This window comes from Diceros bicornis, chromosome 38 (assembly GCF_020826845.1).
Source record: "Diceros bicornis minor isolate mBicDic1 chromosome 38, mDicBic1.mat.cur, whole genome shotgun sequence".
Taxonomy (NCBI): Eukaryota; Metazoa; Chordata; class Mammalia; order Perissodactyla; family Rhinocerotidae; genus Diceros; species Diceros bicornis.
The window spans coordinates 578,739-591,953 of record NC_080777.1 but is presented as its reverse complement, the minus strand read 5'-3'; positions in this window follow the sequence as shown (position 1 = coordinate 591,953).

Sequence of the window (13,215 nt, the reverse complement as noted above, 5' to 3'; positions counted from 1 at the left end):
TTTTAATAGGCCCCACTTTGTTGAGGAAGATTGGCCCTGTGCTAACATCTGTTGCCAATCTTCCTCTTTTTTCTTTTTTCTCCCCAAAGCCCCAGTACATAGTTTTGTGTCATACTTGTAGAGTTGTAGTTCTTCTATGTGGGATGCCGACTCAGTACGGCTTGATGAGCGGTGAGTAGGTCCGTGCCTAGGAGCTGAACTGACAAACCCTGGGCAGCCAAAGCGGAAGCTGTGACCTTTACTGCTACTGGGCCGGCCCCAGTGCTGTTCTTGAGAATTCTATTGCCATTCTGACTCTAGAATCTTTATGTGAGACTGACTTTTTTGTTGTTGTTCTATAGAAACTTTAATGTTTTCTCTTCATCTCTGGCGTTCTGAACTATTATGAAGCTGTAATTTAGTGCAGATCTTTTTTTCCTTCATTTTTCTAGATAGGCCCTTTGAATCTAGAGGCCTGCTCTCCTATTCTGGGGAATCGATTACTTCTTAGATAATTTTTTCCTCTCTATCTTCTATTTCTCAAACTCCTATTAGTTGGTTCTTGGATTACCTAGATTAATCCTTTAGCTTTTAAAATCTTTTCCCTCTTATTGCCCATCTTTCTGTATCATGGGAAATTTCCTCATTTTTAAAAATTTGCTAGCATTTTATCTTCTCTCTCTCAGGATACCACCTAGTTCCTGAAGATTTTTTTCCCCAATTCCTGCATTGCCTTTGTTTTCCCCAATTTTTTCCCTATTTGTGTGCTTGTTTATTTGAGTGCCTGTCTTCCGTATGGGAGTCCTCACTCGGACGTCCACCAGTCCTGGTGTGACCGTTTGCATTAGACTGACACCTCCAGGAGCTGACGGGAAGCATGACTTTCGGGGCTTGGTGATGTTGGGCTTTGCTATAGGGCGATAGGACCCCCCGACCCCTGCCAGCAAGTCAGTGTTTCAGCTGAACAGTTTCTCCAGAGACAAGTCATCCTTCCACCTGAGGACGGGGTGAGGCTATTATACACCCGGGTGACAGCACCGTGGGTGCAGGTAGGATGGGGCCTGGACGCCCTACCACAGAACCCCCTCTGGCTTTCAGCCCAGTGCCTCTCTCCTGCCTTCCAGTGTGTCAGCTCTTCCCGAGTCTGGACCTCTACAGAAACCACCCTTCCAACTCCTGGGGCAGCAGTAAGGTCAGGAATAGGAGTTTTCCCCTGGCTGTGCAGAAGTGGAGGGGACATGATGGGAGATCTACAGACTCTGAGCCAGTTCCTCTGCTTCGGGGCCCACTCGGCAGGCGTTGGCCTCTCCCAGGCCCGGGCCTTTCCGGATTCTGCAGAGCACATCGGTCCCTCCTCCACTCGGGTGCTGCTGCTGCCCTTCTGTGGGAGTCGCCATGCTCCTTCAGATTTCCATGCTCACAAACTTTATGCTACCTCTCCTTCACTGTTAATTCTCTTCTGTTCTCTCTGACCCTATAGGTGTGTGCTATTTTCATTTCTTTTCTGTACTTTAGTAGAGCTTCAGGAGGCACTGGAGATAAACACTTGTGTCGACTGTGCCATGTTTAATTAGCAATCTCCCTACCTACTTTGTAAGATTGTTGTCAGTTCCAAACAGGATAACATATGCAAAAGTGCCTTGCAAACTCTAAAATGTCATACAAATGGGGCTGGCCCAGTGCCATAGCAGTTAATTTCGCATGCTCCTCTTCTGAGGCCTGGGGTTCGCCAGTTCAGATCCTGGGCTCGGACATACTCACCACTCATCAAGCCATGCTGAGCTGGCACCCCACACAGAAGAACTACAACTCTACAACTATGATACACAACTATGTACTAGGGGGAAAAAAGAAAAAGAGGAAGATTGGCAACAGAGGTTAGTGCAGGGCCAATCTTCCTCAAAAAAAAAATTTTTTTTAAATACTTAAAAAAATAAAATGTCATACAAATGTGATTTATTATCATTTGGTTCCTCAGACACCTTGAGAGAGTTTTCTGTTGTCACTTTTCCTCTTGCTTCTTTTGACAAAACGAGCACTTCAGTAACGACAGCTGTCTATCTAGCAATAATCCTTAAAATCCTACTCAAGACGAAAGTAAATAAAATGCTCCCAATTACATGTGTTATACAAAACAAGCTGAAAATACAATACTAATTTGCAACCTGAAAGAAATGCATCATTCTGAGGGGCCTGGCAAGTCTCTTAGATTCTGCTCAGGGCATGGGCTCCTAGGGGCCCCCCAAAGCCCCCCGCTGGGTGGGCTGCTTCTCCCTGTACCTCACAGGCCCTGTGCACAGATCCCTGACAGCACTTCTCACTCTCCTGAGGTTGCTTGTTTCCTTGCTTGCGTCAGCCTCCTGGCATGGATTGCGTCTCATGCATCTCTTTCTCCCCAGCACCTAGCACAGAGCCTGGCATACAGCAGTTCCTGTGTTTGATGAAATGAAACGCTGCAGACGGTTGTCTACATTCAAACATTATTTAGTCTTTTGGGGAAATACTTCCAAGGGAATTAACTGGATACTTTACCTTAATATTAAAAAAACAAAGATCAGGAACTCCCCCCCCCCCATAAAGACAAAGAGAAAATTGTGGATCTGCCTCCATCTGGAAGCAGATGGCTACATCTTTTCATGCAACAGGAGAAGAAGAATAGAGAAATAAAACTACAGTTCTGGGAGCACCAGACGGCCCAGATGCAAGTGTTGAACACAAAGGGGAGGCAGCATGGATCCTGGCAGCTCTGGTGTTCCATGAAAAACACCTGTTCTCCCGGCAGCCAGGAAAGCAAGACCCGGAATAGCACAGGCACACCCACTCACAGAAACACAGGAACTCCCCTGGACCGTAGGCAAGGGGGAATGTCTGGAGAGAGGCCTAGTGAAGCTGACTTGGAAAATTTACCCAACGCCACGAAAAGAACTTGAGTTTCCTCTATAATGGGAAGAGAATGAAATTCAACACTTCTGTTTCCCAGAGGCGGCTATGCATGCTGAGGACTCACAAGGTAACATGGTAAGCTTGCAGGAAGCGCATAAGCAGGCAAGTTACTAGATAGGACTAGCCACACATGGAGCATGGGGCCAGGAGGCCATTGAGGGAGGCTCTCTTAGCCACACGGTATTGAAAAACTGCTGAGGAATATGCCGTCCCTTGTTGGACACCCCGCAGTGAGCCCTGCATTCTGAGTTCTAGGAGCGGGGGCGAGGTTTGGAGGAGACGGTCTTGGAGGCAGTAAGAGCAGCAGCCGAAGCAAGAAGCAAGGGGCCCAGCACGCACACGAGGGACAGAGGCCCGGCCTGCGCATGAGGCCACGGTGCTAAACAGCCTGAGGACTCGCCTGCAGCTTCTGCATCAGTGTCCAAATAGCCCCTTAGACGTGCCTTCAGAAAAGGGTTCCATGGTCCCAGAAGTTTGGGAAACACAGCATACAGTAAACCCCCTTAGCGATTCACAGTGAACACTAGCATCTGGAAGGCCCTGAGGGTTCTTCAAGGAAGGAGAAATAACACAAAAACAAAAACTGCTTTACTTTATTTAACTCAGGGTTTCTCAAACACTTTACTTCGAGTAAGGCCTATAACATCCTTCAGAACCAGTGTTCCATTCCCCATAAGATGGGGACCGCTCTTCTACCCAGGCCTTGACACTTGGATTTTGCCTTTAGCAATGAGACACCTTTCAGAATTTTATAGTGAAAGATAATTTAGTTATAAACATTAGCTGTGAATTTTTAAATCTTCTTTTCTCAAGTAACATGTCAGAGTGGAAAATTCACCAAGTTTCTTAAATGTTGTTTTGTTTTTCCAATTAGCTTTTTAAAAATAAACTTTATTTTTATAAACAAGTGGGACTTTATCAGACTAAAGAGCTTTTATAAGACAAATGAAACCAGAATCAAGATGAACAAACAACCAACCAGCTGGGAGAGAATATTTGCAAAACATACATCTGACAAGGGGTTGATCTCCATAATATATAAAAAACTCACACAATTGAACAACAAAAAAACAAACAACCCGATCAAAAAATGGGCAGAGGAAATGAACAGACACTTCTCCAAGGAAGATATACAGATGGCCAATAGGCACATGAAAAGATGCTCAACATCACTAATCATCAGGGAAATGCAAATCAAAACAACACTAAGATACCACCTCACGCCCGTTAGAATGGCTATAATCACCAAGACAAAAAACAACAAATGTTGGAGAGGATGTGGAGAAACAGGAACCCTCATACACAGCTGGTGGGAATGCAAATTGGTGCAGCCTCTATGGAAAACGGTATGGAGATTCCTCAAAGAATTAAAAATAGAGATGCCCTATGATCCAGCCATCCCACTACTGGGAATCTATCCAACGCACCTGAAATCAACAATCCAAAGAGGCTTATGCACCCCTATGTTCAGTGCAGCATTATTCACCATAGCCAAGAAGTGGAAGCAACCTAAGTGTCCCTCGACTGACGATTGGATTAAGAAAATGTGGTATATATATACAATGGAATACTACTCAGCCATAAAAAAAGACAAAATCGCCCCATTTGCAACAACATGGATGGGCCTGGAGCGTATTATGTTAAGTGAAATAAGCCAGAAAGAGAAAGACAAACACTGTATGATCTCACTCATATGTGGAATATAAACCAACACATGGACAGAGAAAACTGGACTGTGGTTACCCGGGAAGTGGGGGTGGGGGGTGGGCACAAGGGGTGAAGGGAGTCATATATGGGGTGATGGACAAACAAAAATGTACAACCCAAAATTTCACAATGTTAGAAACCATTAAAATATCAATAAAAAAAAATTGGGAAAAAAAAATAAAAAAATAAACTTTATTTTTAGAGTAGTTTTGAGTTTACAACAAAATTGAGCAGAAAGTACAGAGATTTCCCCTGTATCCCTGCCCCACCATACACACAACCTCCCCCACCATCACCACCCTCACTCGAGTGGTACACTTGTTGCAACTGATGAGCCCACATGGATGCATCATTATCACCCAATATCCGTAGTTTACATCAGGGCTCACTCTTGGTTGTACATTTTGTGGGCTTGGACAAATGTATAACGACATATATTCACATGTCAGACAGAGTATCATACAGCGTCATACAGAGCATTTTCACTGCCCCAAAAATCCCCTGTGCTCTGCTCATTCACCCCTCCCTCCCCCAACCCGTGACCATCACTGATCTTATTACTGTCTTCATCGGTCTGCCTTTTCCAGAATTGTCCTATAGTTGGAATCCTTATAATGTTTTGTGGTTGTTAAATCTTACCATATTTCTATGTAAAGGACATTTTTAAAAGGGGAGGGGGGAGAAACAGCACACCTTCCATGGTTGGAAGATCACCCGCTCAGTCTGTACCTCATAGCAGAGTTTCTCAACCTCCGCACAGCTCATATTTTGGACAAGATAATTCTTTGTTTGGCAGTGAGGGAAGGGGGGCTTTCCTGTGTACTGTAGGATTTTTGATAGCATCCCTGGCCTCTACCCACTAGATGCCAATAGGACCACTCTCCTCAAGTCGTGACAATCAAAAATGACTTAGACCATTCATTGCTTAATGTCCATGATCCCAGGTGGGCAAAATCATCCTGATTGAAAACCACTGGTCTAAAGGGGACACCCACACTTCATTAGAAAATCTCCAAAGCATTTTATATCTAGCCATTTACCCCTGGTAAGCATTTGGTCACTTACAGTGTTTGGTAAGGAGAAAACTAGGTATGAAGAAAGCTTCAGTATAGCCAAGAACATGGGCTTTTCACCTCCCACAACAGACTGCATTAGCCCTCGGCTGGGACAGGGCGCTGGTAAGTCCATTGATAAGGTCAAAGGAAAAAGAAGAGATTGTTTTCTCCCTGAAGCCTGATAAAGGAGAATACTTGAACCGTCCTTTTGGGGTTATGTCTTCTCTCCATCTGAAAACAGTTTGCTTCAGTTCAAGTGTTCTTTCAAATGCTGATAGAGGGGAAATATTTGCTCTCTTAGAGAATTAAAAGCTAATACTTGGCCTAACCATTTTAGACTGTAAAATCAATTGGATGAAAGTCTATTTAAAAAAAAACCTATTAGAAATTTATAGTGAGATACATCTGGTCTAATACACTGTGCTCAAATACTAAAAGCTGGACAAACTTCCCTGAAGGTACTTTGGGAAAAGGGAGACTCTCACTATGTCACTCTCCAAAAAGACAAACAAAACAAACAAAAATATTTTTTAGTGTCATGACCTTGCTCTTAAGATAAAGTCCAAAGTCCTTAGTCCTTAACATGGCCTACCAGGCCCTGCGTGGCCGATCCCTGCCCGTCTTCCCTGCCCCTTTCTCATCACCCCAGCCCCATTTTCCAGGCAAATTGGTCTTCATCCCACCTCAGGGCTTTTGCAAATGCTATTCCTGCTGCCTGGAACACCTTCCCTCCTCTCATCCTTGTCCCTTTTCTATTACCTGAGAAATTCCTGCAGCTCCTTTCAATTTTAGTTCAACTGTGGCTTCCTCACCTGCAATGTTGAGGTAAATCTATCACATTCTGGCGACACCTCATTCTCCCTCAACACAGCACTTCGTGTACTTGTAGTTAACTAATCGTTGGTGATAATTTGTTTAATTGTTGTCTCCCTCACTTGACTTGAACTTCCACGTGTTTGTTGTAGTGCGTTCTGAGCATCTCCCAGTCACTGGTCCACAGTAGGTGCTCATGAGGCATATGACTGACTCATGAGTTAGGTCATTCATTCCTGTTTGGCTTCCAGTTTCAATTTTCGATAAAAATGTTAGAAAGGGAGATTCCTTCCTTATTAACTCAACTTGTTTCTATCTAGCTTCTGACTCCAGAATCTTAATTTTTCTCTATTTCCTCTCTTTCAACTTCTCCTTCAGATCAGGGGCTGTGTCCCTGGCTCTAGCCCCTTAAATTTTTTTCAATCAGTACTTCTGAACATTTCACGTCCTGGTTTTTGTATTCTCATTGGCAATGGCAGCATTGTATTTCATCACATGGAGGGTTTATGTAACCACTCCTTGTCAAGGCACATTTATGGTGTTTCCAACTTTCTGATATTGTGGAAAAAATGCCACAATAAAGATCCTCACACATAAATTTTCCTATATCTGTGATTATTTTCTCAGGATAAATTTATAAAAATAGAACTACTAAGTTAAAGAGTATAAACATTTTTTGGGGCCGGCCCAGTGGCATAGTGGTGGAGTTCGAGTGGTCCGCTTCAGCCGCCCTGGGGTTTGCAGGTTCAGATCCTGGGCGCGGACCTATGCACCACTCATCAAGCCATGCTGAGGCGGCATCCCACGTATAAAGTAGAGGAAGATGGGCACAGATGTTAGCTCAGGGCCAATCTTCCTCACACACACACACAAAAGTTAGCCTTTCTGTGTTTCAATTTCCCAACTATAAAATGAAAATTAAATGGAGGAAATATTACTCTACAAAGTTAGAAGAGGAGTAATTGTTAAATTTCCTTAGCAGAGATATTTGCTAAATTTAATTATCACATTTGGATATTTTCATGTATTTACTGTTCCAAATTAATTTTGGAATCACTTTGCTGGTTTCTAATGAAATTCTCTTGGACTTTTTGTTGAAACTGAGTTAAATGTATAGGTCAATTTGGGGAGAATTGACAGAGTTTTCATATTAAATCTTTCCTGCTGGGAACAGGACATGCCTTCCCATTCATTCAAGTCTTCTTTTGTGTGCTTCAGGAGAGGTTTTTAGTTTTCTTCTTAAAGGTTCCTTCTGTTTCTTATTTTGTTTATAGCTGGACATTTGACACTCTTCCGTTGCTATTTTGAACTGGACATTTTCCCATTGTATGCTGTAACTGGCTTATAGGAAAGCTATTTTTTAACATTGATTTTATAACCAGTCACTTTCCTGAATTCCCTTATTCTTTTCAAGACTATTTCAGTTGATTCTCTTGGGGTTTCTAACTATATAGACACAGCAACTGCAAAAAAAGAGAAAAAAACATAATATCTTCTTTTCTAATAATTAAAGTCGTTTTTTAATCATCTCTTTGCATTGGCTAAAACTACCAGAAGAACACTGAATAACAGTGGTGAGAGAGTACAGACTTACAGATTTGTTTCAGAGTTTTAAACGAATGAGGTGTTTACCACTAAGTATGATGTTAATTGATTTCAGATAGAAAAACTGTATCACATGAAAGAAGATTCCTTTTCTTTTTTCTTTACTAATGCTTTTCCAATTTGTTAGCTATGAAAGCTCCTATTCACTCAAAGTACTTTCCATAAGACTCCACATATCTCATTTTGGTCAAAAGTCTTTATTTATTTATTTATTTATTTATTTATTTATTTTTGTGAGGGAGATCAGCCCTGAGCTAACATCCGTGCTAATCCTCCTCTTTTTGCTGAGGAAGACTGGCTCTGAGCTAACATCTATTGCCAATCCTCCTCCTTTTTTTATTTTTTCTTCCCCAAAGCCCCAGTAGATAGTTGTATGTCATAGCTGCACATCCTTCTAGTTGCTGTATGTGGGACGCGGCCTCAGCATGGCCGGAGAAGCGGTGCGTGGGTGCACGCCCGGGATCCCATCCCGGGCCGCGCCAGTAGCGGAGCGCGCGCGCTTAACCGCTAAGCCACCAGGCTGGCCCATGGTCAAAAGTCTGTAGATCCATCCCAATTTAGTATACATTACTGGATTTATTAATTAGTAGTCATAATTTGCATAATCATTAGGCACTGAAAATGTAAGCCCATTTTTAATTAATATGTAAAAATTAAATTAAATTAAGGAAAATAAATATTATACATAAGTACCATATGTAAGGCATTTTGTTAGGTGCTTCAGAGCAGTGTTTCCCTAAGAGGGGTCCACAGCTCCTCGTGGCACTTGTTTGAAGTACTGATTAATGAACCATACTGCAGACCCCCTGAGAGAGAAGTTACGTGGATGGAGGCTGGGAAGCTGCATCTTCAGTGAGTGATTCTTATGCACCTTACACTTTAAAACTCTGCCACAGAGACTAAAAGAACAAGCGAAACATGGAGCTTTAAAAAACGAGAAAGTGAGTGTATGTGAACTCTCCATCACAGAGGGACGTAGCTGAACTCGTTGCGCTAGAGGGATTAAACTGGTTGTGAGCATGATGAAACAGTTCAGCCACAACTCACTTCATTCGTTTTAGTTTAGGCTTCATTCTGACCATTTCTAGAAATTCCTTTAAAGCACTGATTTTTTCCACAGTGCCATAGCTGCCCCGATCCGGGAACATAGAGGAGGTTGACCTGCTGGAACTCTCTTTTCGACTTCAAGCAGAGCAGCTCCATTTTTATCTGGTACACGTCTCAGGTTTCTGAGCGATACTTGGCAAGTAAACGTTTGAAAATGACTGATTTATACCCTTTAGCAACATCTTAATTTTACTACAGAGTCTGATCGTTTTGTGTTGGTACACATGATTAAAACAAAAAGGGTTGATTTGAACAAGTTTGACAAAGACACTTTTTTGTTTTTCTTACTTTACACATTTGTCTCAAAAAATGAAATCTCTTCTGTATCACAGACCACAATTTTGAATATAATGTGTAAAAATGCTTCCACGAATCTGAGGACATTCTATGGGTGTTTATTATTATTATTAATCAGAAATTCTCTAAATCTTGTATTTTAAAAGCTTTGGAAAGGGAGAAAACACCCAATGAGATAAATAAGGGATAATTAACATAGGCTCTGCCCCAGCGAACTGGGCCCAGGACCAGGACAGGAGCTGGAGCTTCTGGCTGGAGCCTTCTGGTCATCTTCTGTTTGTTTTGGTGAATGTTCTCACATCCCTCTGGGTCTCAATTCCTTTTTGATAAATTGAAGATGCTGGAGCATGAGATTTCCAAGAGTCCTTCCAGCTCTAAAAGTTGATGACTTTGCCTGTCAAAGAATTCCACATGGACTCAGATCAGTGCACACTATAGCACTCAGGCTCCCCAGCATAAACAAGAATGTTCTTCTGGTTAATTATCAGGCACAGAATAATGTCCTGTACCGATATACATTAAGACGAATATATTCTAAAATTATTTAATTCAGCACAGAAGTACTCACATGTAATTAAAAGCAAATTATTTTAAGGGACCCTAAGCTTATCTCTATGTTTTTTTTTAAACATAAGTACAATGAATTAACTTCTTATGTTCCATTAAGATAACCAGTTTGTTGTGGACAAGGATGTCACATTAAATCAAGCCTAGTATCTCATTTCTCCACTTTAGGCTTTAGTTCTCTTTTTATTTGTTTTTTAAGATAAGTTTTATTTTTCCAGGTGGGACTTTCCTCTCCTCTCGCAGCCTCTGCAGAGCTGAAATTTTAAATGCTTTCTTTTTAGTTGTGCTTCATGATTTCTCCCCAGTGCCCACTGCTTATAACAAAAATGAATGAAGCTGAATCATGAACCTTTCATCTATTTAGCAAATACCCTCTGAGCACATCTTGCCGTCCTAGCGGTATATGAGGGCATTGGAGCAGAGAAGGAGAGGGGATGGCCATGACCGTGAAAGGCTCACAGCCTTCCTGATGCATTAGAGAAAGAGCAAATCATATCCAGCATATTGATGTCGTGACAAGGATGATCCTGAACAGATGATCGTTTTTACCTCTTAAACAAAAATTCCTTGGCAACAGTTGCTTGTGAAATATACATTTGAAATTTTAGCAAGATGGTATTGATCTGAAGCAGAGCCCAGTAATATCTCTTTGTGGTTGTCAAAAAAGTTCAAAGACAAGATAACGAGTGGGTTGAAGTAATTAATAATATTTTGGTGTAAGCACCACTAACAAAGCAGTAAAGACAGGAGCATGGAAATGACGGCTGCTGTACGTGATAATCATATTTTCCCTCCCTCCAACACCCCAAATCCTATTTTACTTTTTTATGAAAAAGAACTATTGGGGTAAGGCATGTTAGAGGGAGAAAAAAATGGAGATACGACCTACAAAAGGATTTTTCTCTTACTTTTCCCTTCATCCCAGTCTACTCTTTGCCTTAGAGACTGCAGCATAGATACTGTTCCCAAGAGGTCGGGTCCCACAGGGTCAGGTCAAGTAACATCCCTTAAACAATTCTTCACAGTCAGACTATCCCCTTGCATTTGGGTGTGCCATGCACTGTGTAAGCCCATACTTACTATGTGTGGTTCTCTTTGCTCTGCTGGTCTCCCCTTGCGCTGAAGAGATACTTGATGGTGTCTCACAAGGGAGTGTTTATCCTCCTTTCACAGTGCCCTCACTTCTGTGAATTAAAGTCAGACACTGCTGGAGGTTCTTTGGTTCCTGTTTTGTTGGGAAAGCTTTCAGTGACAGTATCTCTGATCACTGCTGTATTAAATGTCAGGCCTCGAATAATCATTCTGCCCCGAGCTGATGGTAAACTAGGGGACCAATACTTTACTTTTCATCCTGGACGAGGAAACTTCCCTTCAGATTCAACACACACAAGTCAAAAAAGCTCAGACTCAGCTCCAATGTGTATCCCAGTCTACCTCCAAAATAAAAAAAAAATCGAATTCACAGAACCTAGGCTAAATACTACCATTAAGAGGAAATTGCATTCACCACATCTCCATGAGAATGGCAAAGAGAACCGACATAAACGCCAGGATACATCTTGGATCTTTTCTTACTAATGTGTCAGGTTGTGGCAGAACTTAGAAGAGCAGGAAAAGATGTGACTTCTACTCTTTGAGATCAAATAAAATTTTTTTTCAAAATTATTTAAAAAGGGTCATTTCTTTTGTGCATTTGAAAATGAAAGTAAATTAAAGAATCTAGTGGACTTTGAAATCTTCCTATGTGTTAAAAATTTTTATAGTCTCTCTAATGTAAGAATCTAGGGATTAATTTTCTATTGTAATTTCATTCCATGTCATTCATGTTCTTTTCATGTGATCTCTGAAATAAAAAAAATAAGTATCAATGTTCTTAAGTAGAAAGTGGAGTACCAAACAGCTCCAATTAAACGTGCAGCATGTTTAGGCACTGCCGGCCAGGGAGTAATGTCTGAGAATTGTGGTTTTCAAAACATATGTAATTAAGTTATCTGTTAAGGTGATATCAGAATATGCATGCCCTCAGATTATGGAATTTGATACAGGAGAAGAAGAGGAAGCCTGTGGCGCTTGGTTTTCAGAGCTAGCATTAAAATATAAACAGGCTTAAGGAAATAATGAGGCAAGCTGCGTGCCCGATGGGCCTGCACAGCAGGCCCGGGGGAACAGGCACCGAGCCACGTGACAACCGGGGCGCCACACGCCGCCCCTCAGCTCCGGGCGCGCACACCCAGCCCCGCCTCCGTGCGCGTCCGGGGCTGCAGCTGCGCCGGCGCTGGTCGAGCCACAGCGCTTCTCCTTTCCCGCCGACAGGGGGTCTTGAGGATGACTCTGCTGTCAGATGCCAGGGTGCCTATGTAACATACAGTAACAATCTATTTTAAAGGCATTCATGTGTGAACACAAGTTCATCTTACAGATTAGGGCAAAAAGATACTCCATGCACATCCAGAAGTCTACGGCCCGGTCTGCTCTGCAGTTTTCACTTGTCAGACGCAGATCGATTCTCTTCTCAGGGATGCGATAGTTTCATAGCTGGGGGGGCCGGCCTTCATCTCCTGGAACTGTTTCAGCACCCGCCCTTAGGAGGAGCTCAGTGTGACATGTGCCGAATGATTTTTGTTGGCCTTTCATTTAGTGTTTGCTCATTCTGGAAAAAAAGAATAAATATTAAGAGTACAAACTACTTTTAAGCTGGTAGTCACATAGAGGCTTGATCAGATTCGAATTTTTGGCATGAATACTTCATAGGCTGCATATTCCCTGCTGAGTCACATCAGGGACACATAATACCTGGTGGCTTTTCTTTTTGTGATGACAGTATCTGTTGACAGACACTCTCAACCAGATACGTGAATTGTAAAGTTCCGCACTGGTTCCTCACCTGTGGTTTTAGCTGCTCTTGATTATTATGTCTTAGATACTTTATTCCTTAGGGGTTGCAAAATGCCAATGTTTTAATTGCATCATCCCGTCTTCATTTATTAGCAGGATCTCTTCACATTAATTATTTGAGAAGATACAGTTTATGCAGGAAAGGCAGAATAAATGCTTGATTATTTATATCTACCCATTTTTGGAATTAATAATTGTTTCCTTTACATCCTTCAAAGGTGACCAATGAATCTATTTTTGGAGCATT